Source organism: Trichosurus vulpecula, chromosome 3 (assembly GCF_011100635.1).
Source record: "Trichosurus vulpecula isolate mTriVul1 chromosome 3, mTriVul1.pri, whole genome shotgun sequence".
NCBI lineage: Eukaryota > Metazoa > Chordata > Mammalia > Diprotodontia > Phalangeridae > Trichosurus > Trichosurus vulpecula.
The window spans coordinates 279,980,803-280,003,516 of record NC_050575.1 but is presented as its reverse complement, the minus strand read 5'-3'; the positions used below and the strand labels follow the sequence as shown (position 1 = coordinate 280,003,516).

Genomic DNA, 22,714 nt, shown 5'->3' with positions numbered 1-22,714 from the left:
GACAATTTTTTTGAACTAGCTCCATTTATGACAACTTAAAAAAAACCAAACCAACAACCCAATATCACTGTGCAGTAACACAAAATGAGGAGCAGAAGCAGACCCTCAGTGGGAATCAATGCAAGCCCCCCTTTAAAATCAACATTGTATCAAGTCTCAGTAGTTCTGTCCACTTGTGCCCTGGAGTGTGTGGTCTTCAGAAGACCCCCTTCTCCCTGGAGAAGGGTCAACAAAGGAGTGCCGCTTGAACTGGAGTCAGCATGTTGGTGCCATCCAGAGGTACGTGGGTACAGTTGGCAGCATTGAAAAAAATCATATTCTCACTTGTAAAAAGAAATCGTATGGCCGGCATCTACTAGACTGAACCTTAAGTTAAAAATAAAATAAAATGAAGGAAAGCAAACAATTCCCCCCAAATAACATCTAGCTGTCAGTCACAAATCCAAAGTCTTAATGCCTAATTCAGCAACTTGTTCCCTGCCCCCTCTGGGGGTCCTGAGGAGGTATCCAGGAGAGATTCCTTTGTACCGCGGGTTTGTCTTTCAAAGCACCCTCAGCTTCCAGGCTCAAGCAGAGGAAGAGAGAAGGCTGGCATGGCGGCTCTGGCCAAGCCGTCGGGCGGATGGGATGAGGGAACCGGCTTCGCTGGGCTCACTTGTGAGTGAGTGTGTTCTTTCCAAATGACGTCTGTATATTCTCTCTGGAAGGGTCTCTGGACTCAGGACTCCTACGGAACCACCTCCATGAGCTCCTGGCACAGGACTGTCGTGCAGTAGATGCCTTGAAGCAGCCACTTGGGCTTGTTTTGCCACCAGACACCGATGAAGTAAATAGGAATTCCCGTGAGGATGATGATGAAGCCAATCGCACACTCCACAGTTTTCCAGAAAGACACGACTATCAGGAACAGGCAGGCCAGGATGAAAAAGATGGGTAAGATGAGGTTCACCTTTATGGGTCTCTCCAATTCTGGTGTCTTAAAGCGGAGCCACATCATCCTGATGATGGCTGGGGCCACACAAAGCCAGTTGAAGAAACTGAAGAAGTTGATGACGGAGAAGATGTCATTGGAGAAAGCATAGAGCAGGGTCATGGCGCGTGTGAATATAAGGGATGGCACAGGAGTCAGTTTCTTGGGGTGGATCATGGAAAGGATAGAAGGCAGGTGGCCCTCCCTGGAACCTACAAAAAACAACCTGGAGGAGGTGAAAAGGAAGGCATTGACTGATCCAAAGCAGGACAAGCCCACAAAGACAGGGATGATCCAGGACATGATGCCCAGGTGATAGTTTCCAAACACAGCCACAGCTTCTGAACTCAACATCTGCTCAGTGGACAAGGTGGTGAAGTAAGCCAGGTTGGTCAGGACGTACACTAAGGTGACCAGAAGAAGAGAAATGATGATGTCCAGGGGCAAGTTTCTGTAAGGGTTTATCATCTCCTCTGTGACAAAATTCTAGTAGTTCCAGCCACTGTAGGCAAAGAGGCCGCTGTATAATGCCAGCACTATGTTCCCAACATCTAAATTGGTGCCTTCGAACGGTAGCTGGGGGCTCAAATTGGAGACCTCACCCTTTCCAATTTGAAGGAAGCCGAGGAGAAAGATGAAGGCCAAAGCCAGCAGTTTTGCTGCAGCAAACGCATCCTGGACCCGCGTGGCGGCCTTCACACTGTAACAATTCACCGCTGTAAGTTAACAGCATGCACAGGCAGGCCACAGGGCAGCTGGGAAAGAGCGGCTTGAGCAAGTAGGTGGCGAAGATGAGCTCTACGATGTACTGAGATGAGGACTGGATGATGAGCAGCTCCACCCAGAGCTTGAGGACGGCGGGCAGCGGCCCGTACACCTCGAGCATGTATTGTACGCGTAGTCGCCGCCGGACTTGGTGATGGTGGTGCCCAGCTCGGTGTAGCAGAGCGCGCCCACGATAGAGAAGATGCCACCGGCGGCCCACACGACGAGCACGAGCGCCAGGCCTGGCGAGGCGGCCTCCTTGCGCACGCCGGTGGGCGCCACGAAGATGCCCGAGCCGATGATGGTTCTCTGGATGATGGCCACGCCGTTAAGCAGAGTGGTGGAGCGCTGCAGGGTCACGCCCTCGTCGCTGACCGAGCCGATCCACGACCCGCCGCTGGCGTTGTCCCCGCGCGCGTCTCCACCGCCCCTGCCGCCGCCATTCTGCTGCCGCAGCATCTTCTGCCAGGACTCGGAGTCCTTGTTGGGCCCGGCGTGGCCCGGGCAGCGGGGCTGTAGGTGGCGTGGCGGGCCGGCGAGCTGGTCATGCCGAGGCCGGTCTGTGAGGAGCTGGAGCGACAGCGGCGGCGGCTGCGGGAGCTCAGCCCAGAGAGACAATTTTTGATATACAACAATCTCTAAGTGGCACAGTGGAAAGAATGCCTGGCCTGGAATCAGAAAGACTGAGTTCAAATTTGGCCCCAAACATTTACTAGCTGGGTAATCCTTGGAAAGTCACTTAATCCTGTTTGCCTCAGTTTTCTCATCTGTAAAATGAGCTGGAGAAAGAAATAGCAAACCACTCCAGTATCTTTGCAAAGAAAACCTCAAAACTCACAGAGTTGGACATGACTGAAAAAATGAGTGAACAACAAAAAATTTAATACATCCTGTTAGGCCAAAAAATTAAAAAGACTTAAATGGAATCATAATTTCATACATCTTCTAAGGAAACAAACTTAGTTCTATATTAAAATTAGGTTTTTAAGTTTCAGCGTTCACAATGGGCTAACTAAAAGGAGAGATTTACATACCACAAAGATAACCATGGGGTTGAAGTTTTTTGAATCAAATTACTTTGGGAAGCCTAACTCCCTTTGGGCTTCTTATCTAAGTAATGTTTAAGGCCTTAGGGATATTGTTAACATCCAATGGCACAATTTTTAACATCAACTAGCTGAATAACCTAACCAGGAGAAATGGCCCTGAACCACAAATACTAAAGATTAATAACAAGAAAGGAAACATTCTTATGACAGTGGGTACTTAATAGATACCTCACTGACTACAGCTTACTTCAACAATGGAGAATTAAAACTTTAGTATTCAAGAGCTGCTGTAACTAAAAAAAAAAAAAATTCACTACTTAGCACAGTGACTAACAACAGAAAGCACTTAATGTTTATTGACTGACTGACTTAGTGGCTAATCTGCTAGAGATGAACCTCTGCAAATTTAACTAGATTGCCTAGCTGATGGTAGACAAATGCAATCTGGACCTTTACAGTTTGTTGGGATTTGCTGGACCTTCTGTCCCACTGGCCCAACCTTTAATGGCACAGGGTCATATCCTTACCAGAAAAAGGCATCAGATAATATGTTACAACACACCATTAAAAATTAGCTTCAAGGGAAAAAAACAAAACCTGGTACCCAAATTCTAAATAATTTTTTTACAAAAAGAACAAAGAATATTGTCAAATTATCTTCAAGTCACAAAAAACAAAGGATTTAAACCGGGCAAAAAAATGTATTGAAGTTTGATTTTCTTCCACAAATTCTATCACTAGTTTGAAGAATAGTCTTTTTTCATCCCCAGTTATACTTTGGGAAACACAAGTATGTAATAGTGTAGAAATGAGCTTTAACCTTTTAACTTTAACATTTAACTATATGAATGAGCTCTGTCAAGAAACATTTTATAAGGGTTTTTCCACATGAACAAAGTGTATGCATACAGCAACCAAGTGATCTTGAGCTTTTTAGAATCTCTAAGTGCCTGCTGACAAATGAGTCCATGAAAGCTCCTTCAGAAATGTTATGGTCTATTGGATCAAAATCAGGTTTTTTTAAAAATTTCCTAAGATTTATAGCATTAGTGACAGCTCAATTGACAGCTCAAAATGAGCCATTAAATGTCCATTATTTTCTACCACAGTAGATAAAAGAATGACCATTGTAAAAAGTCTTTCAATACATATTTAAATAATGGAATTTGATTATATCCAAAGAGCTATTACATGTGACTAGTCAAATAACTAAAAAATCATTTGAAAATTAGTATGTTTTTATGAGTTCACTTATTCTCCTAAGATAGTATGCAATGCCCCTCCCCCCCCCAACACCTATAAGGTTTCAAAAAGGGCAAATAGGTCATGTAAACATCACTTACCCTGTTCAACAAAGCTTTCATCCTGTTTTCGTCTCCTATCCCTATACTATCGTACTCGATCTCAGGAGTTCTGATAGGTTCAATTATCATCTCTATTAAGATGATTTCTACATCTGTATATCCATCCCTGTTATCCCTCCTGAGCTCCAATCCTACCTTACCAAATGCCTTTTAGATGTCTTGAACTGGATATCTCACAGGTATCTCAAACTCAACATAACCAAAACAGAACTCATTGTTTTTCCTCAAAATCCTCTTACCAACAGTATTGTTCCAGTCACCCAGGCTCATAAGCAATGTCATGGTCAATTCCTCACTGGCACTTAACTATATATCCAATCTGTCATTATATCTTGTCATTTCTATCTTCACATCTCTCATATATTTGCAAAACTACAACCACAATCCATCATCTCTTGCCTGGATTATTGTAATAGCCTTCTACTTGGTCTCCCTGACTCACCTCTCTCTACTCCTCTACTCTCTACTCCTATCCATCACCTACTCAGCTGCCAAAATGATTTTCCTAAAGTAAAAGTTACTTATTTTGTGTGAAGTATTTAGTAGGAGGCAAATACAAAAGCAAATCAGACCCTGCCCTCAAGGTGCTCACATTCTAACAGAAGGAAACAAGGAGTTGGTGAATGAGGCTCTGAGGGAAGTAGACTAACATAGCCCTTTTAAGAACAAGGGCATAGTTGATTTGATTGTGGTTTTTAGATACAGAGGGAGTGGAGAAGTGTCGCTGGTGGTAGATGGAGCAAGAAGGGCCAAGGGGTAGGGAATGAATAAAGTATGGCTGGGGTCTGCCTGAAATAGTGGGCCAGGTATGGAGTTAGCAATCAGGTTGAAAACTTCAAGGGTGTGGTTTCTGGTCCTGATGGTATGGTTGTCTGAAAGAAGGCCAGGCAGTGAAGTGAAGCATGGATAAGTTCTACCTGAAAAAGTGGGCCAAGAGGTACTTTTGTAGGTAAAGTCTCTGAGAGAATACAGATTGTTATCACATCTGCGGACTCTGAATGCAGACTTATAACACTAGTTATTTCATGGTTAAAATATCAGCTGGATAGGATTAAATGTTTATACAAATCCCAACAGGAAAAAACACAGCTATTTTTACACTATGTAGTGTGCTATCATTGTTTTACTTAATTATACATGCATTGCTATGCCAGATGATACACCTTGGTACAGTGGAAAAAATGAGGGATTTAGGGGCTTTGCCACTAAGTCATTTCTGTGACCTTAGGAAAGTAATTTCACCTTATTGGGCCTCAGTTTCCTCATCTGTAAAGTAAGAGGATTTGGCTAGGTGGCCTTTCAAGATCTAAATCTATAATCGTATGACCTTTATTGAATTAAGAATCTGTTCCCCAGTAGCAGCTAGGTGGCGCAGTGAGTAGAGCCCCGGCCCCGGAGTCAGGAGGACCTGAGTTCAAATCTGGCCTCAGACGCTTGACACTCGCTGTGTGACCTTGGGCAAGTCACTTAACCCCAATTGCCCTGCCAAAAAAAAAAAAAAAAAGAAAAAAAAATAATCTGTTCCCCTCCCTAACAGATAACTGCAGAATTTTATTTTTAAAAACTTGAAGCTTTAACTAAAATTAAATACTGCCAGGCTGCATACTTACTGCACTTTTCAGTGTTTTTTTTTTTTAAGAGCTCGCATTGTTAAATATTGAAATACGATGAAATTTAGTTATAAGGTAATTATTACATGGGTGAAGGTCAAATAATATTGCTGAAACATAACTACATGTAATGAGAGACTGATACTATGCCCTGTCTCCCAATGTCAGAATTATAAAGGGTTCTACGTAATAGCATAAAGAAAAGAAAGCAACTTCTAGGTTTAGTTTAAACACTAGCTCCAATCACTTCAGTTTTTTTCTAACAAAGAGAGAGAAGGAGAAGATGGGTGAGAAGAGGAAAAGAGTTTTAGAATGATTCCCTTTCTCACTTGGAAGCCATACTCAGTTCTATTAAGTCAAGTAAAGAAGTCAAGAAGCATGTATTATGTGATGCACTGTGCTAAGTACTGGGGAATACAAAGAAAGGTAAAAACACTGTCCCCACTCTAAATTAGGCACTGTATCTAATGGTGGATACAACATGTAAATAACTAGGTTCATACAAGATATATACAGAGTTAAAATGGAAAGTAATCTCAGAGAGTTGATGAATGAGAATGAGATGAGGAAAGGCTTCCTGCAGAGGGAGGAATTTAAACTGAATCTTGAAGGAAGCCAGAGATGGTAAGAGTTCCAAGTATTCCAAGAATATATAGTAAATTATTGCAAAGGCACAAAATGTGAGTTGAATGCAAGCAAGACACTGCAGCTGAACTGGAAAGTGCATAGAGCAGAATAAAGTGCAAGACTGCAACGTAAGGAAGGGACCAAATAGTGAGGGGTTTTGACTATAACAGAGGACTTTATATTTGATTCTGGAGGTCATAAGGAGTCACTAGAGTTTACAGAGGGATGTGTATAAGTGACATGAAAAAAATACGTAAATAAAATCATCTAGGCAACTGAGTAGAGGATGGATTGGAGTGGGGAAGAGACTTAGTTGATGAAATAAAAACAGTGTGACAATAGGAAGAGACATGCATAGCATCCCCATAATTCTGTCTAATCCCAGAATTGATGTGATGATCATTTTGGTGAACTTTTAGAAGATGAGCTTACATTTCAATATTTTTAATCAAATATAAAAAGGACATTTTATATACCTACACAATATGTGTCCACAGAACATTAAACATAAGAGAATAAGAGGACAGTAACTTGTCTCATGACCACGTCTATCTGGTCTCCATTAAAAAAAGGTGAGAATGAGATAATTTAGTATCAACAATAAACAATTGGCATTTATATAAGATTTTCAAGTTGGCAAAGCAAACATTACATATGTCATCGCATTTATCCTTACAACATTCCACTTAGGTAAGTGGATAATTAATATAGACCAATTTGCAATGGCTGAATGACCTAACAAAAGAATGGTAAATTTAGAAATATCCTTTTGGAACAAGGTCTCTTGAAACATCACAGGGCTCTATCCTAGGCCCTAGTCTATGCAACATTTTAATCAATGATTTGAATCAAATCAGCCAATAACTAGGAGGTATAGCTAATTTGCTGGATGTTAGAATTTGGATATGAAAATATCTTGGCAATCTAAAACAATAAGGCAAATCTAAAAAGGTGAAATATAGGTGTCCTAAAAGTCTTAGTGCAATTTCATGCTATTAAAGCTTATAACTATCCTAAGATTTTTGGGACACCCTGTATAACAAGAATAATGGTAAAGTCCTACACTTGAATTAAAAAATTCAGTTGCACCAGTATAAAAACTAGGGGAGACACGCCACACAACTCAGATAATTAAAGTCAAGGGGTTTTTGAGGGCTAAAATAGGAGTCAATAGTATCACATGGCAGATAAAAGTGATAGTGTAATATCAATTTAGAAAGGACACTTAACAAGTTCAAGTGTATCCAGAGAAAGGCAAACAGGATATTGAGAGGACTCAAAATCATATCATACCAGACTATACCAGGCTTTGACTGCATGAACTAGAAATGTTTACCCTGGAAAAGAGGAAACTTAGAAGGAATATGATTACGATTGTCATATCGTATTAAGGAGTTATTAGGCTATTTTTTCTATCTGATCTCACTAATGTGTAGAATAAGTAAGCTTCAAGGAGACAAATTCTGGCTTAGTGTATAGGGAAAAAAATAACAACTAGAACTGTCTCAAAGTACAACGAAAATTCCTTCCAGAATCCGACCATTTTCAAACTTGACCCTTATATCAAATGGTCAGGCTCATAAGATGTAGTACTTTCTCCACAACTAAAGCATATGGGATAGTGTTGAAGCACCTACTATGCATCAGGCACTATGCTAAGCACTGTACAAATATCTCATTTGATCTTAATAATAACAGTGGGAGGTGGGTGCTATTATTATCCTCATTTTACTGATAAGTAAACTGAGGGTGACAGAGACTAAATGACTCATCCAGGGTCAAAACTAGAAAGTGTCTGCGGGCAAATAGGAATTCAGATCATTCTGACTCCAGGCCCAGCAATCTAGCTATATTATGCCACCTAGCAGCCTTCAAACTCAAAACACTGGATATCAATGATTAATATACTTCTACCCTATCATACCCATCCCATCCCAGTGATTCTGAACCCTCAGTTGCCATTGTTCAAACTCATTCTCCATTCTCCACTAACCATTCTCTTATTCGCACTCCCTATTACTACCTCCCCCCCCCATACACACGCATACACACAGTCTCTAAAGCAACATAACTCTTCCACTCTGGAACACCTACTTCATAGGTAACAAACTGGATTTCATCTTAAACCTTTTCCTTTCTTGCTGTATTCACTGAGACCTGGCTCTCTCCTAATAAGGGAGGGAGAGTGGGAAGAAAGGAACTGAAGGAAAGAAGAAAGGAAAATAAACATTTATATAGCACCTACTACATGGCAGGCACTGTGCTAAGCACTTTGCAAATATTATCCTATTTGCTCCTCACAACCCTGTGCAGTAGATGTTGTTATTATCCCAATTTTGGTGTTTAGGAAACAGGCAAAAAGAGATTAACTTGCCCAGGGTCACAAAGCTAGTAAGTTTCTGAAAGCAGATTTGAACTCAGGTCTTTCTGACTCCAGGCCCAGCTCCCTGTCCATGTGCCACCAGCTTGTTCTCCCAGGACTGGTTACACTGTCACATATTCACCCAAATTCAGTGGTCATGGTGGGGAAGTCCAATTACTCCCTGCTCTCAATTACTACTTTTAGGCTCTCCTTCTACCACTATCACTCAGTAACTTCTCCTTTGAGCTTCAATGAATCCATATCTACCACTCAATCAAGATTCTGGGTCTACAGATCCCCAGGACATCTCCTTCCTTCCTCAATGAGTTCAGCGACTGGCTCAGACTTTTTCTCTTCCCCAATGCCTGCCTTCAAACAACTGTTGCCTTCAAACTAGGGAACTTCATCATACATATTGATACTCCCTCAAATACCTTAATTTCCCAATTCCTCAACTTACTCATTTCCCATGACCTCCTCTTCTACCCCACCTCAGCTACACATAGTGATGGTCATACCCTTGATCTTTCAACATCACCTATAATTGTTCCACATCCATGTTCATGAACTCTGAAACGCCTTCATCTAATCATACGCTGTTGTCATCTCACCTCTTCGACTGCCTGGCAACACCAAACCCTGTTCTTTGTCCTCACTGTTGACTTCCAACTCCTTGACCCTTAGTTCATATTTCTCAAGGTGATACCCTTGCACTGACTATCCTCTTTTCCCTTCCCTTGGTGAACCAGTTCAACTCTATACTGTCTTTTTTTTTACTTGAGTTCCTTACTCTTTTAACTGACAGAAGACCATGCCCTTCCCAAACCTGAACAGATCATTCCCATCATCTGCTGCTATATCACCTTCCTATTCAATAAACTCAAATAGTTCTTTATTACCTCCAAGATCAAACATAAAATCTTCTATTTGGTGTCCAAAACTTTTAAAAACCTCACTGTTCCTTGCCTTTCCTGTCTTCTTTTTTTTTTTTTTAATTTTTTTTTTTAAATTTATTTTTTATTTATTTTTAGTTTACCACACATGGTTCTGCATAGTTTTGAGTTCCAGTTTTTCTCCCCTCCCTCCCCCCTCCCTCCCCAAGACGGCATGAAGTCTCATATAACTGTCATGTATAACTTCGCATTGAATTAATTTATGCTCTAGTCAAGTCGTGGAGAAGAATTTTGACCAATGGAATGAATCATGAGAAAGAAGAAACAGAACCAAAAAAAAAACAAAAAAAACCCCCAAAACCAAAAACAAAAGAGAAGCAGAAAAGGCGAGCATGTAGTAGTGTGCCTCAGTCTGTATTCAAACTTCGCAGATCTTTCTCTGAATGAAGATAGCATTCTCCATCGTGAGTCCCCTGGAGTTGTCCTTGCCCCTTTAGGTTGCTGAGAGAAGCGCAGTATGTCAGGGTTGTCCTTTCCTGTCTTCTAACACTTATTTTTAACCCTCCAATCCAGTGATGCTGGCATCCCGATTGTTCAAGCAAATCGCTCTATCTCCTAAATGGCATTTTCTCTGGCTATCCCCCACACCAGGAATGTTCCCCCTCCTCACCCCTATTTCCTGGCTTCCCTGGCTTCCTTCAAGTCCCAGCTAACATTCTACCTTCTATAGAAAGCCTTTCCAGAGCCTCCTGAATGCTGGTGACTTTCTATTAATTATCTCCTATTTGTCCTGTACAGATTTGTTTACATGTTATCTCCCACATTAGACCATAAGCCCCTTAAGGGAAAGAACTGTTTCTGCCTTTCTTTGTATGATTAGCATTAGCACAGTGCCTGGTACATACAAGGCACTTAAGGCCTACCAACTGACTGTTTTCTCCTTTATCAGAACCTGCAGTTCTTTGAGAGCAAGGACTATCTTCCCTTTCCATGTGAAACTCCAGCACTTAGCACAGTGCTTTGCAAATTATGTAGTTCTGTCGTTTTCAGCAGTGTCCTACTCTTCATGACCCTATTTGGGGTTTTCTTGGCAAAGATACTGGAGTGAATTGCCATTTTCTTCTCTGGCTCATTTTACAGATGAGGACACTGAGGCAAACTGGGTTAAGTGACTTGTCCAGGATCACACAGCTAGTAAGTGTCTGAAGCCAGATTTCAACTCAGGAAGATGAGTCTTCCTGACTCCAGGCCTGGCACTCTATTCACAGCACTACCCAGCTGCCTGCTTTGCAAATACTAAGTGCTTAATAAATGCTTTTTCATTCATACATTTATTCAAGAGTTGGTGACTAAAAATTTTGTAGAAAATGAACAATGGAATGTTTCTAACTAGTTAAATTTTAAGAAGGAATAACCACAAAAGGGTGACACAAATACTTAATTTGTATTAAAAAATCTGTAACTTTTAAAACCATATTTTGAACTTTAAATCATAAAATGGTAAATCCAGAAGAACAAATTCCTAATCTTTTATACTAGAACACATGCTTTTCAACAATAAATTTGAGATGCAAGAGCTTCATTCATGCATTTAACTTAAAAATAGGACTACATTAAAAATCACTGCCAATTCTGTATGATTCAATCTATAATGATTATATTTTTATGACCTTGACAAACTAAGGCTTCCATTTAACTTAGTTTAAAAGACAACATTTACATTCTGCTTTCAGTCAAACTCCAGGGGTATTGAGAACAAAGAAACTTTACAAATAATTTATTCAAGCTTGAAGAACACATAACACTTCATCAGCTTACTAGCAGCTGGAAAGCACTAAAATCAATAAGGGAAGAACAAAAGGTCGAATTACTACTGCTTAGTATTTTTATTAAAGAGTCAACTTTGACTTCAAGAGTGAAGATAACTAGTTTATTCAACATTATTTAAAATATCGTGATAAACTAGGATTAAGGAAAGGAATTTTCTATAAAGGTATTTTATTTAGAATGAAATTGCTTCTTTTACTAAAAAAAAAAGCCTTGGGGGAACATAGAAAATTCAAAATGCTATAATTGAAAATAATTTCAAAACTGAAAAAAGTAAATCAAAGCTTATTAACAACTACATATACATGCATGTATATGTAAAGGTAGGTTGATATTTTTATATCAAGAATTATCCAGCATTTTGTTAATATGTGAAAGTGTACAAATTTTCTTAAGCTATATTCCTAGGTTTTGGAAAATTAAATGAGGTGAAGCCAGGTATGAATAAGAAAGAACTAAGAAGATAGAGAGGAACATGGGAGGTGGGGGTAGAGGGAAGGTGGGGCGGATGCAGAAAGCATAGCAAAAGTGTATGTAATTACATCAAAAAAAAAAAAAAGACGGAAAATTTGCCTTAGGATGAATTAGATCATTATAGTTCACAGGCTTTTGAAGATGTAGCCCTTCCGTGGAAAATACCTTGAATCTACAATTTTTCACATTCTGTTTCTGGGCAATAATTAGTTTTGCTGAAGTTTAGCCATTGTCAGATACATCTTCCTTTAAAAACCTCTTTAATCACATTAATATTCTGAATGCTCAAAAGCATGAAAGATTGCCTTTAACTCCTTGTTTGGTAAAAGAGGACAAGTATAAATTTAAATGACATAATCTCAACTAGACCTTCAAGGTAGCAGCACAATAACAGCCAAATCTAAGGTCTTTTTCTCTATCCTCATCTTTGCTGACCTGTCTAGCCTTTGACACTGTTGATCACCCTCTTAGATAATTTTTAGACTTCAGATTTTCATGGCACTACGCTCCTGGTTTTCCTATCTACCAGACTACTACTTCTCAGTCTCCTTTACTGGATCTTACTTCCGGTTATGCCTATTTTTTGGGACGAGGGGCAAGGCAATTGGGGTTAAGTGACTTGCCTGGGGTCACACTAGCTAGTAAGTGTCATGTGTCTGAGGCTGGATTTGAACTCAGATGCTCCTGACTGCAGGGCCAGTGCTCCACTGAGCTTCCTAGCTCCCCCCATTATGCCTATTAACTCTGGACATTCCCCTCAAGAGTCTCTCCTTGGCCCTGTTCTCTTCTCCCTCTTTACCATTTTGTTTGGCAATCTCATCAGCTCTCTTAGGTTCAATTATCATCCCTATGCAGATGATTTTCAGATCTATTTATCCAGATCTAAACTCTTTCCTGACTTCCAGTCTCATATTGCCTACTGGAAATCTCAAATTAGATGGCTCATAGATATTTCAAACTAAACATCTCCAAAAAAAGAACTCATTACCTTTTCTCCCAAACCTTCTCTTCTTCCCAATTTCCCTATTACTGTTGAGGGTATTACAATCTTCCCAGGCACCTAGGCTCACAACCTCAGTATTAAACCCAACTCTTCACACATGCTTAACCTACACATCTATCTACACAGCGATACAACTTTGTGCAACTCTGCCTAACTTAAATCCAATCCATGCACCATGAGTCAAGATATCATCCTGTGATATCACTGGTCCTTGTCAAAAACAAAGGACAAACAATAACAACAACATATCTATCCAATCTGTTACTAAGTTTTGATGTTTCCATTTTCACATCTCTTATTTATGTCCCCTTCTCTCACAGCCACCACCCTGGCACAGGACATCATCATTTCACACCTGGATTTTTCCAATAACTCTCTGGTTGGTTTCCCTGCCTTATCTCTCCCAACTCCATTCAGCAGTCAAAGTGATCTTCCTAAGGTGCAGGTCTGACCCTGTCATGCCCATTCAATTAACTCCACTGGCTCCCTATTACTTCTACAAAATACTCTGTTTGGTATTTAAAGTCATTCACAACCTGGGCCTTTCATTTTCTATTTACTTCTACTTTCTGGTTTACTTCAGGATTCAGTTCAACTCCCACATCCTTCAGGAGGCCTTTCCAAGTCCTGTCCCTACCACCTCCCACTACTAGTGCCTTCCCTTTGAAACTATCTTCCATTTACAATGCATATACTGTATGTGTACTTAGTTATTTAGAAGTCATCTAATCAGAATGTGAATTCTTGAAGACAGAGACAGAGTTTTTAATCTTCACTTGTATCCTCAGCATTTAGCACAGTGCCTGGCAAACAGTAAGTGCTTAATAAATGCTTGTTGACTATCCAGAAAAAAAATCTGACCCCAATATGCGTTTCCATGCTTAATTGCCCTATATGAACCTTGTACTCTAGCAAAAATAGTCTACTTGCTGTTCTCTGAAAGGCCTTCCAGCCTTAGTACCTTTATTTTGACTTGCTCATCTTCACTGTCTCAGCTAGAATGCAAATGACTTTAGGGAAGGTACTACTCCTTATCAACAGTTCAACAAATTAATCAAGTGATAAAAAATCATTAAACTTCTGGAGACCTGCCAAGATGATGGAGTAGGAAGAAGTAGTACAGTCCAGCTCCTCCATAACTACTCCAACAAAGATCTAAGAAGCATGCTAGACTGAGTAGTGATCAGGAAATCTAGGAGAAACGATAGTGGGTGATACAATTGGTGTGTACAAGTAGAAGTCTATAGAAATGAAGAATGGGTGGGGGAAGCAGGGAATCTCACTTTCATCTGAACTGGTAAAAGGAAGATAAAAAAAACCATATACACAGAGTCTGATGTAGAAATACATTCAACTTAACAAGAAAACAAGAATGAACAAGGAAAAAAGATATGAGAGATAACAGAGGGAGGAATGGAGGAAGAGGAAGAGGGAAATTCAAGGAGAGATTAGTCATGAGCAAAACAAACCCTAAGCTTAGAGGGGGAAATGAAGGAAGTGATTTAAAAGCAAAGATAGGCTGAGAATTTTAATAAAGAGAGGAAAACAAAGAGAGAAAACTAAGAAAATAAGATAAAAGGAAAAACACAATTAACTATCAAAACTGTGAACAGTACAAAAGGATAGCAGAATGGATTAGAAAGCAGAATCCAATAATATGTTGTTTATAAGAAACAACATGAAACATGGAGACTAAAAGAGTTAAAATAAGGGAATAGAACAAAATCTATTTTGTCTCAAACTGAACTCAGAAGAGTTACCAATCATAATCTCAGTCAAGCCAATGGCAAAAACAGACTTGATCAAAAGAGTTAAATGGGGAAATTTCTTTTTGCTAAAAGTTGTCATAGATCAGTAGTTCTCAAAGTGTGGTCCGTGGACCCCTGCAAGTCTCCAAGACCCTCTCATGGGGTCTGCAAGGTAAAAACTATTTTCATAATGATACTGAATATTGCCTTTTTTATTCATTCTCTCTGTATTGGCAACCAAAAATGGGCTCCTTAGCACTTAGTCAACAAGTGCCCTTGACTAGTTTGGCTTTTTCCCCTGAACTGAATGCTGTTTGTATGTTGGACTGGAGTAAGCTTGTCGGCCCCTTCACCTTGCTTCCCTTGCTTAAGCTGATGGAAAGAACCTGTGCTTTCCCGGTCAACCCCTTCACCTTGCTTAAGCAGATTGAAAGAACCTGTGCTTTCCCCGGCGTACCTTACACCCCCGCAAAAGCCGGATGGTTAAAAGCAGCTCCTGTTGGAGCCAGAGGCTGCTATAGCTATAGCCACAGCCGAAGCAGGAGCTGCCAGTAGCAGAGCTGACCTACGGGAGGAAGCTGAACAAAGACTTCAGGCCAGTGGGTAATCTTTTTACCATAGAGGGGGGAGCATGATTTTGCTTTACGCAATCATGCTTCTCTGTAGCCTCCTGGTTACTCTTTCAAGGCGTACTTATTGGGCCTGGAAGCTTTTGATCAATATATCAAAATGGGGTTGCTGGTTCATGGGTTGGTTACTGTGGAGCCTAAATATATGTTTTGATTCTTCTGCCTTCTACTTTGAGAGTTTCTTATATCCGGCGGTTCCGAACCTTTCAGACATGTTTATGATCCTCTTTGAGATTATAAACTCTGCCCTCCTACTACACTCTCATAAGGGTAAAATAGAATTTTTCAAAGGTTTCATGATCCATGAATTAAAGATTTAGCTATAAACATAAAGACTGAGGTAATATTTCCTCTGCAGAATTGTAGTTTTGCCTTACAGAAGGACAAATCTACACAGGTGGTACAGACTGAATCTGTAAAGTGAATATATGGAAACAAGTATGAGTGGTTCTAAAATATTCAAAGTGCTGAATACCTTTTTGAATCTCATAGGTTATCCTCAAACAGATGTATTGCCAACACTCTTAACATGAATTGAGGCAGTGGCATCAAACTGTCCTAATAGGCACTTGAATTCTTTGCCATCACACAACTGAAAAAAGTGCCAATTTCACTTAAGAATGTCCTTAATGATACAATAAGAATTAGTAATCTTATTTGATCTAGACCTCTGAATAACATATTTTTATTATTTTATGAGATGAAATATAAAATATAAATAAAGCACTTCTGTTGCATACTGAAATACAATAGTCTTAAGCACTTGTGCAATTGTTTGAGTTATGAAGTAAACTAGCTGCCTTTTCATGGAACAAACAATATTTTTACTTGAAAGAACAACTGACAAACTTTGGTTATTCATACTTACATATTTGGATTTTTTTTTGAAAAATGAAAAAGTGAGCTTGTCACATCAAGGAAAATAATTCACAGTATTTGTTACCAATTATAAAATTTGAGCTTCAAGTAGAAAATGTAATTTTGGAAAACTGCCACTGTGAACTTGACAACTTCCCAATACTTAGAGGGCTTTTCTGATGAGATCAATGGTGATATTAATGAATAAGATTTTCTGATATTGTATAAAGAAATGTGTCAACATTTAAAAAATCTGCATAACTCAGTGAATCAACATGGCAGTGAATTTTGTTAACAAAGTACAAAAAGTTCACTGATATGATTTAAGACTCCACATTGGAATTCATCTTTAAGAAACTACCATCTGTCAAGTTGGGCTGTAGTATCTAAAAGGAGTAAATACAACTATGTGAAAAGGCTATTAAAATACCCCTCCATTTTCCAATTATCTAACATTTTCTATGTGTATCAATAGACAGATATTCATAAAGCCAGATTTTCTTCATTCCTCAACCAAAATATCATATCACAACAGACTGAATGCCAAAACAGATATAAGAATCCAAACATCTTCTATTATGCTAGAAACTGAAGCAAATTGCAAAAATTTAAAATTATGCCATTCTCACTGTTTTTTGTTGTTATTTTTCTGGAAAAGTTTTTTAAAAACAAAAATGTAATTTATGTGAACACGGAACAGGTTTTTTATTATTATTATTTAGATTTATATTATATTATATATTTATATTTATTATTATTTTTAAATGAATTAATAAGTATTTCTAAATAATCAATTTTCATTTCTAAATTGATTTTTACATTAAATCTAAATTAAATTAGTATTGGTAAATATAAGCTAAACAAATGAAAACTTGAGTCTTCAGTATTTTTAGGAATGTAAAGGAGATGTAGGGGCAGCTAGATGGCACTGTGGATAGAGTGTCAGGCCTGGAATAAGGAGGACACATCTTCCTGAATTCAAGTCTAGCCTCAGACACTTAGATATGTGACCCTAGGCAAGTCACTTAAGCTGTTTACCTCAGTTTCTTCATCTGTAAAATCAGCTAGAAAAGGAAATGGCAAACCACTCCAGTACCTTTGCCAAGAAAACCCCAAATAGGGTCATGAAGAATCAGACACTACTGAAAAATGACTGAAAAACAACAACAAAAGGGGATCTAAGACTAAAAAGTTTGAGAAACGTTATCAATTCTTATCACATATGCACCAAATAGTACAGCATCTAAACACTTAAAGAAAAAGCTAAATGAGTTACAGGGAAAAATAGATAGTAAAACTATGTAATAGTGGGGTGTGCTCTCAATGTCCTCCTTTCAGAAACTGAGATAAAACTAACCATAAAATAAAAAAGTTAAGAATCTGAGGAGTTTTAGAATATTCTATATGATAAATTTCTGGTGATTATGAACGGTAGTAGAAAGGAGTATACATATTTCTCATCAATGCATGGCAACTTTACAAACACTGGCTATGTATTAGGGAATAAAAACCTCACAAACAAATGTTGAAAAGCAATAATATTAAACACCTCCATCCTCAATTAAATACCAAATTAGAAATACTGAAAACCAAAGCAGAGATTAAAAAAAAAACTGAAATCAAGAAAACTATTGAACTAATAAATAAAACTAAGATCTGGTTCTATGAAAAAACCAATAAAATCGATAAATCTTTGGTCAATTTGATTAAAAAAAAAAAAGAAAACCAAATTAGCAGTATCAAAAATGAAAAGGGTGAACTGTACTCCAATGAAGAGGAAACTAATACAATAATTAGGAATTATTTTGCGCAATCGTATGCCCATAAATTTGATAATCTTAGGGAAATAGATGAATATTTATAAAAATATAAATACCTACATAATGCCATCTCAGAAAAAGAAACTGAATAAGCCATCAATGAACTACCTAGGAAAAAAATCTCCAGGGTCAGATGGATTTACATGTGAATTCTATCAAACATTTAAAGAACAATTAATTCCCATACTTTATAGACTATTTGGGAAAATAGGTGGAGAAGGAGTGCTACCAAATTCTTTTTATGACATAAATATGGTACTAATACCTAAGCCAGGAAGAGTCAAAACAGATAAAATTATAGACCAATTTCCCTAATCAATATTGATGCAAAAATTTTAAATAAAATATTATCAAAAAGACTACAGCAACTTATCATGAGAATAATACACTATGACCAGCTAGGATTTATTCCAAGAATGCAAGGCTAGTGCAATATTAGGAAAACTATCAGCATAATTGATCATATCAACAACAAAACTAGCAGAAACCATATGATTATGTCCATAGATGCAGAAAAAGCTTTTGACAAAATACAACACCCACTCCTATTAAAAATACTAGAAAGCATAGGAATAAATGGAGTCTTCCTTAAAATCATAAGTAGCATCTACCTAAAACCATCACCAAACAGTATATGTAATAGGGATAAGCTAGATGCATTTCTAATAAGATCAGGGGTGAAACAAGGATATCACCCCTATTATTCAATTTGGTACTAGAAATAATAGCTTTAGCCATAAGAGAAGAAAAAGAAATTGAAGGTATTAGAATAGGCAGAAAAGAAACTATGTTATCACTCTTTGCAGAGGATATGATGATTTATTTAGAGAATCCTAGAGAGCCAAGTAAAAAACTACTTGAAATAATAACTTTAGCAAAGTTGCTGGATATGTAATAAATCCACATAAATCCTCAGCATTCTTATATATTACTAACAAAGCCCAGCAGCAAGAGACAGAAAGAGAAATTCCATTTAAAGTTACTGTACACACTGTGAAATATTTGGGAGTCTACCTGCCAAGACAAACCCAGGACCTATATGAATTACACAATTACACAATTACAAAACACTTTTCACACAAATAAAGTCAGATCTAAATAAATGGAAAAACACCAGTTGCTCGTGGTTAGGCTGAACTAACATAATAAAAATGACAATTTTACCTAAATTAATTTACTTATTCAGTGCTATACCAATCAAACTTCCCAAAAAATTATTTTACAGAGCTGGATAAAATAACAAAATTCATCTAGAAGAACAAAAGGTCCAGAACATCAAGGGAATTAATGAAAAGAAATGCTAGGGAAGGTGGCCTGGCCATATCAGATATTAAACTACCTTATAAAGCAGCAGTCATCAAAACTACTTGTTACTGTCTAAGAATGTAGAATAGGTTAGGTACACAAGACTCAGTAGTAAATGACTATAGCAATCTACTCTTTGATAAACACAAAGAGTCCAGCTTCTGGCTTAAGAATTCAATATTTTTTTTGGGGGGTGGGGCACGGAACCAAGATGGCAGCTGGAAAGGAGGGACCTGCGTAAGCTCTCCCCCAAATCCCTCCAAACACCTGTAAAAATGGCTCTGAACAAATTCTAGAGCTGCAGAACCCATGAAATAGGAGAGGGGAACAGGTCTCCAGCCCAGGAGAGCCTGGATGGTATCTGGGAAGGGGTCTATCGCATGCTGCTGAAGGTGGAGGGCAGCCCAGCATAGGCTGTTCTGGGACAGACCAGACCTGGAATCAGCCAGCAGGAACAGGCCTTGGGGCCAGCAAACAGTGAGATGTGGCAGTTACCAGACTTCTAACCCACAAATGCCAAAGAGCAGGTTAGAGGGAAATTGTGGGACTGAGTTCAGGGCAGTTTGGCTGCGAGCTCTGGGGGTGGAGGAGGTGGTGCAGTGTCAGCTGCTTCCCAAATCCCTGGCTCACACTGTGGGAGGAATCTAGCAGCACATCAGATTGGGAGTGCAAGGAGCACTTTGTGGGCACAAAGGCAGATTCTCTTGCTGTACCCTGCTTGGATCTGTATTGAAGTCCTGGTTAGCGGTTCTTGGGGGAGGAGGAGCACTGCTGGGACAAAGCCTGGGGTGATGGTGGAGTATATGCAGCTCTGAAAACAGCAGTGCTTGGACCCTAAAGCTTGGGACAAAGTAGACTCTACTCTACAAGCAGTCATATCCTGACAAAAAGCAAGTAGTTGGCTGGGAACATGAATAGGCAGCAAAAATGAACTCAGACTCAAACTCAAACTCTAGATTCCTTTTGTAGTGACAAAGAAGAGCAAAACATACAGCCAGAAGAAGTCAACAAAGTCAAAGAGCCTACAACAAAAGCCTCCAAGAAAAATATAAATTGGTCTCAGGCCATGGAAGAGCTCAAAAAGGATTTGGAAAAGCAAGGAAGAGAAGTAGAGGAAAAATTGGGAAGAGAAATGAGAGTGATGCAAGAAAACCATGAAATACAAGTCAATGACTTGCTAAAGGAGACCCAAAAAATACTGAAGAAAATAAAACCTTAAAAAATAGAATAACCCAAATGGCAAAAGAGCTCCAAAAAGCAAAAGAGGAGAAGAATGGCTTGAAAGGCAGAATTAGCTAAATGGAAAAGGAGGTCCAAAAGACCACTGAAGAAAATAGCACCTTAAAAATTAGATTGGAGCAAGTGGAAGCTAGTGACTTTATGAGAAACCAAGATATTATAAAACAGAACCAAAGGAATGAAAAATGGAAAATACTGTGAAATATCTCATTGGAAAAACCACTGACCTGGAAAATAGATCCAGGAGAGATAATTTAAAAATTATTGGACTACCTGAAAGCCATGACCAAAAAAAGAGCCTAGACATCATCTTTCAAGAAATTATCAAGGAAAATTGCCCTGATATTCTAGAACCAGAGGGTAAAATAGAAATGGAAAGAATCCACTGATAGTCTCTTGGAAAAGATCCCAAAAAGAAAACTCCTAGGAATATCGTAGCCAAATTGCAGAGTTTCCAGGTCAAGGAGAAAATACTGCAAGCAGCCAGAAAGAAACAATTTGAATATTGTGGAACCACAATCAGGATAATATAAGATCTAGCAGCTTCTACATTATGGGATCGAAGGGCTTGGGATATGATATTCCGGAGGTCCAAGGAGCTAGGATTAAAACCTAGAATCACCTACCAGCAAAATTGAGTATAATGCTCTAAGGCAAAATATGGACTTTCAATAAAATAGAGGACTTTCAAGGTTTCTCAATGAAAAGACCAGAGCTGAATAGAAAATTTGACTTTCAAATACAAGAACCAAGAGAAGCATGAAAAGGTAAACAAGAAAGAGAATTCATAAGGGACTTACTAAAGTTGAACTGTTATGTTTACATTCCTACATGGAAATATAATATGTGCAATTCATGAGACCTTTCTCAGTATTAGGGGAGTTGAAGGAAATATACAGAGAGGGCACAGGATGAGCTGAATATGAAGGGATGATATCTGAAAAAAATGAAATAAATTTAAGGGGTAAGAGAGGAATATATTGAGAGAGGGAGAAAGGGAGAGATAGAAGGGGGTAAATTATCTCACATAAAAGTAGCAAGAAAAAGAAGTTCTGTTAGAAGGGAAGAGGGGGTAGGTGAGGGGGAATGAGTGAATCATACTCTCATCAGATCCAACTTGAGGAGGGAATAACATACACACTCAACTGGGTATCTTACTCCACAGGAGAGTAAGGGGAAGGTGATGTAAAGGGGGGACAATAGAAGGGAGAGGAGATAGGGGGATGAGATAATCAGAAGCAAACACCTTTGAAATGAGACAAGGTCAAGGGAGAAAACTGAATAAAGGGGGACAAGAAAGGATGGAAGGAAATGTAGTTAGCCTTTCACAACATGAGCCATTGTGGAAGTGTTTTACATAATGATACATGTGTGATCTACGTTGAATTGCTTGCCTTCCTAGGGAGGGTGCGTGGGAAGGGAAGAGGGGAGAGAATTTGGAACTCAAAGTTTTAAAAGCTATCCTGCCCTACAAGAAAGTAAGGGGAAAGGGGGTGGGGTGGGGGGGAGGGCTGACTGGGGAATGAGGCAATCAGAATATATGCCATCTTGGAATGGGGGGGAGGGAAGAAATGGGGAGAAAGTTTGTAACTCAAAATCTTATGGAAATCAATGTTGAAAACTAAAATATTAAATACATTTAAATAAAAAAAACTAAAAAAAATTCACTATTTCACAAAAATTGCTGGGAAAACTGGAAAACAGTATTGCAGAAACTGGGCATAGACCAATATATTACACCGTATACCAAAATAAAGTCAAAATGTGTTCACAATATAGGTGTAAAGGCTGATACTATTAATTTGGCAGATCAAGGAATAAAGTTTACCTCTCAGATTTATGGAGAAGGGAAGACTTTATGACCAAACAAGAAATAGAAAGCATTACAAAATGCAAAATGGATAATTTTGATTATGTTAAATTGAAAAGTTTTGTACAAACAAAGCCAATGCAACAAAGATTAGGAGGGAAGCAGATAATTGGGAAAGAATTTTTACAACCAGAATCTGTCATAAAGGCCTCCTCTCTAAAATATACAAGGAACTGAGTCAAATTTATAGGAATACAAATCATTCCCCAATTGATAAATGGTCAAAGGATATGAATAGGCAATTTTCAGAGGAAGAAATTGAAGATATCTATATCACATAAAAATGCTCTAAATCACTATT

General features: G+C 38.6%; 1 protein-coding gene and 1 pseudogene across 1 annotated transcript in view; both read right to left on the bottom strand.

Moving 5' to 3' along the window:
* KIZ (kizuna centrosomal protein) overlaps positions 1–22,714 on the bottom strand; it is a 228,942-nt gene that overhangs the window by 96,174 nt on the left and 110,054 nt on the right. The gene's annotated exons all lie outside the window — the stretch shown is intronic.
* On the bottom strand, positions 719–4,217 carry LOC118841273 (annotated as a pseudogene).